General features: G+C 39.8%; 1 long non-coding RNA gene across 1 annotated transcript in view; it reads left to right on the forward strand.

Moving 5' to 3' along the window:
- The window catches only part of LOC106885182, a 393,401-nt gene extending 391,245 nt beyond the window's left edge, over positions 1 to 2,156 (forward strand). The window contains exon 3 of the long non-coding RNA XR_001411397.1: positions 2,036 to 2,156. This is a non-coding gene — a long non-coding RNA (uncharacterized LOC106885182). The remainder of the gene's footprint in view (positions 1 to 2,035) is intronic.
- Positions 2,157 to 4,354: the final 2,198 nt, after the last annotated feature.

The raw sequence follows: 4,354 nt of genomic DNA on the forward strand, positions 1-4,354 counted from the left end.
TTTTTCACTGAAAGGGTTCTCAGGCATTGGAATGGGCTGCCCAGGGAGGTGGTTGAGGCCCCATCCCTGGAGGTGTTCAAAAGCCGGGTTGATGTAGTGCTGGGAGGTCTGGTTTAGTGATGATGCTCCTTGTTTGTTGTGTGGGTGTCTATTTTTGTCAGTGAGGTTGACGGTTGGACAAGATGATCTTTAAGGTCCCTTCCAACCTAGAAGATTCTGTGATTCTGTGAACATTGACTGGCCTTGACTGGCCTTTTCTGCTTCTCCCACCGCCCTGTCAGCAGGTAGGGAGCAGAGGGGCACAGAGGTGGGAGGGGACACAGCCAGGACGGCTGACCCCCACTGAGCAAAGGGACATCCCATGCCGTATGGCATCATAGTCAGTATATTGAGCTGGGGGGAGAAGAAGGAAGGAGGGGATGTTTGGAGTCACAGTGCTTTGTCTTCCCCAATCCCCATTACCTCTGCTGGAGCCTGGCTCCCCTGGAGGTGCTGAGCCCATGGGGAGCAGGGAATGGATTCTTTATCTTGCTTTGCTTGCGTGTGGGGCTTCTGCTTTATCTATTAAACTGTCTTTATCTCAACCCATGAGGGTTCCTTATGTTTTTGTCCAATTCTTCTCCCCATCCCACTGGGGCCATGGGATGAGAACTCGCTGAGTGGCTGTGTGGTCCTGGCAGCTGGCTGGGGTTAAACCATGACATAGTGTTCAAGGCCAAGTTGGACAGGACTTGGAGCAACCTGCTCTGGTGGGAGGTGTCCTTGCCCCGGGGCAGGGGGTTGGAACTGGATGGTCTTGAAGGTCCCTTCCAACCCAAACCATTCTATGCCATCTATTACTGATGAGATGTGATACACAAGGGCTAGAGATGTGCAGTGCTGTAATGGCTGAAATTCAGAGAGAAACTGCAAATATTACAGTGTCTCACATTAAGCTCAGTATTAGTTAATAAGGAATACTGCCTCATTTCTCTCCCTGAGTTTTCATTCACACATTGCCTTCAAACACAAAGGAGCCTTCTGGAATTGAGGTAACTTATCCTAACTGTATTTTCTATGGAAGTATTTGGGTTTTGGCATGAACTTGTCAGGTACCATACGTCTATGAGCTGTTGATTAATTAGGGATCACCCTTATATTTACTACCAGATGTTTTCTGCTTCAAAAGGGAAATTACATTTCCAGGTATTTGAACAGCTGCATCATGTGCAAAATTGACATGGTTTAACATAGTATGCACCTGCCTTGGAATTTGGGTGTTCTTCAGTGGAAAAACATGAACTAGTTTCATATGTATAAAATGTATGAGGCCACTAACGATCGTCACACATATATAAAACCACAATGGAAGCAGAGTGATGAAAAGGTTGTCCTAAGAATTGAAGAAAAAATTAAAAATTGCTCCTCTCTGCGGTTAGTAGGGAAGATTTATGTGTGCCATGGGAATATCTGGCTTTTAATTCATGTCAGGAGGTAGCTCTACGGTGTCAGAGACAGTTTCTGTACAAAGAATGCCCCAGTTCATAGGTGCTCCCTGGCATTGGGGAGTGTACAGTTCCTGCCAAATGCTATAAAATGCTGCAAAGGTTGAAAAAAAAGTCCTAACCCACACCAAAATAGCTCGCAGCATTTCGATGTTATGGATTCAGAGGAGGTTGGTGATTTTTCTGTGTCATTGAGCCATGGTGCAAATTGGCACTATTGCGTGCGGGTGTTTTGGGCTGATGGGTGTAGTCTAGGCTGCCCCCTCTGTGGTGTCTCATGAACAAGTTCCACATTATTATTAATATTCTTGCTGATGAAGATAAGCATAACTGAATATAACCTTTAGTCAAAACCAGATGAATTAGCTTTTGTTTTCTATGTTTATCAATTGTATGTTTTTGATGTATCTGCCTGATAAATTTGAAGTAATTGTACTTAAGAGGTGTTTCTATTTCATAGTTAATCACAAGATTTCTAAATATGTTCGTTATAAAGCACATTATAATCATGAGACACACATGTTATCTTTTTTTCCCTCCAACACACACAGGTTGCTGGAAAAAAGGAATGTGCAATGGAGATTGTTAATATGGAAGTATCCTAAGAAATGGCATACCATTTGAGAAAATAAACACACTAGATTTTGGCACAAAGGATAATTAATTTTACCATGAATTAATGGAGACAGGTAAGCTGAAAATCACTTTTCCTTCTATTCTTTCGTTCATTAATATCGCGTTTCTACTAAGGTCTGCTCTTATTTTCTTTCCAAACTTTATTCTTGGCTGTTCATCTGTAACTTTTCATAGAATCATATGTGGTTATGTACGACAAAAAAATGTTCCAAGAGGTGATTGGTAATCAATTTTTAGGACAGGTCTCAAACTCACTTTTAAATGGGTAACCATAGGCTCTCCATTGGTAGCAGAAGTAAATGATAGGGAATGGCTTTCTTGGGACTCCTCAGTTACTCTTGTAGCCATGTTTTTTTGTGCTTAAAGCATATTCTGGATCTGAATTCCAGTTGCATCAATAACGAAGAAAGCGTTTGGAAACCTCTTGTATGGTCTCTTCTTCTTTCTGACTTCTGCAGCTTCATAAAGTAATTAAAGGAAGCCAAGGCTGTATGCTGTTAGAGCTCCAAGCTAAAGAGAATAAGCATTAAGCAACATAGAATGAATTTTTAAAAGGCACAGCCTCCTTCCTTTTTATCATGTTAGTATCAGAAATATACTCCTAAATAGAGTGTGTCAGGGTAGTGGTAGCTCAAGCATCTCTGTGGCAGAAAGGGCACTCTGGTACCAGAGTCTGGAAATTCTGTGAAGTAACAGAATCACAGCAAACTAACATCAAACACCGTCAGAGCAATAGATGCCATTTTCTTCTGAAGTTGATTATATTATCTAGGAAGCATAAGTATTGGTCATTAGTATTCAGAAAAGCCTGCATGCAGTCCGAGGGGTGTGGGGAGCAGCAAGCCTGGAGCCTTTTGGTAGAACATCAAAGTCAGTCGATGTGAGCACAGTCTTTTATATTGTATTTGTACAGAGGAAGACTGAATCATGAGAGAAATGTAGAGTACGGAAGATCTTTCAGTACCATGGGCCTGATTTTTCACTTCTTTGCATCTTTGTGATTGGGAAAAGTGAATTCTGATGGCTACCAGAACTGAAGTGGGCCTTTTTACATTTCACTTTTCAGATAATTAAATGGATTTTCAAACCTTTCGGTGGGGAAGAATCAGTTCTAATGATGTTTTTCCTTGTACTAGTGTGTTCCGGGATTTTTTTCCTACATGTGAGTATTCTCACTTAATGTGAGAATTATTTTGAGCTGTGAGTTCCACAACCATCCAGGTCTTGGAAAAGCTTTCCAGAAAAAAACTGATAAATATTGAAAAAAAATATATAAGATCATCAGGGGTTTTTCTATTATCTTTTTTTTCTCCCCAAAGAAAAGCAATCTGTAAAAACCCCTTATTCTTCTATTCTTCTAAAGAATAATTTGTTTCCTTTTTGGTATTTTTCAAATGGGTGGAAAATCATTTTACAGAAGGGCAGTTTTTAGTGTGCCTTATAGTTGAATGGGACCAACTTCAGTGGTAAGACTATTAGAAAGTAACGGGCGATGATGAATGTAACGTAATTAAGACAATGAGTTTAGAGAGGTGGTTTATGAAAGTTTTTGGTGTGTCAATGCAGTACAAGTGGAGAACTTTCAAAGATGGTGATGAGCTAAATTTGAATAAATTTGCACTGGTTAGTATCAATTTGGAGGCAAATTGAAGAAAGATAGAAATTCTAAATGAATTTCTAAAACTAATAAATGTGAAAACATGATGGATGTAGACTTGTCTGATTTTATATTTATTTTCTCTCTCTCTCCCTCCTAGGAAAAAATAGTTAAAACTAACTTTGTACTATAGGTATCCATTCTGTTACTGCTACTTGTCTTTGAGAATTCCTATCTCCAAGCTGTGTACCACCTGCGGGGTGGAATTCTCCCCATTTATTTATATATGTCTTGCAGCTTCAGGGTTGTTTTTTTTTAAATACTATTTACTGACAGGTCCCACCAGGAATTTTTTTGACTAATATATAAAATTCCTCAAATTATATTTCTGGGTATAGATAATACCACTGTCAGTTTTAGAGAAATATTTTTTAAAAGTACATTTTAGGATTGCTTGCTTATACTGCAGAGGAGAATTGTTGTGCACGGATTAACATTAACATTCTGTAAAAGTCTGCTTGAAATACAGGGTATGTGCATTGCTTGAGAAAGCACAAGTACCAGATGTGGTGTTTGGATCATCTGGCTGCCCATACTATTCTCTTTGGGATAAAATGAGAAATCCCCAGGCTTGTGT

Source organism: Calidris pugnax, unplaced genomic scaffold (assembly GCF_001431845.1).
Source record: "Calidris pugnax isolate Ruff unplaced genomic scaffold, ASM143184v1 scaffold3, whole genome shotgun sequence".
Lineage (NCBI taxonomy): Eukaryota > Metazoa > Chordata > Aves > Charadriiformes > Scolopacidae > Calidris > Calidris pugnax.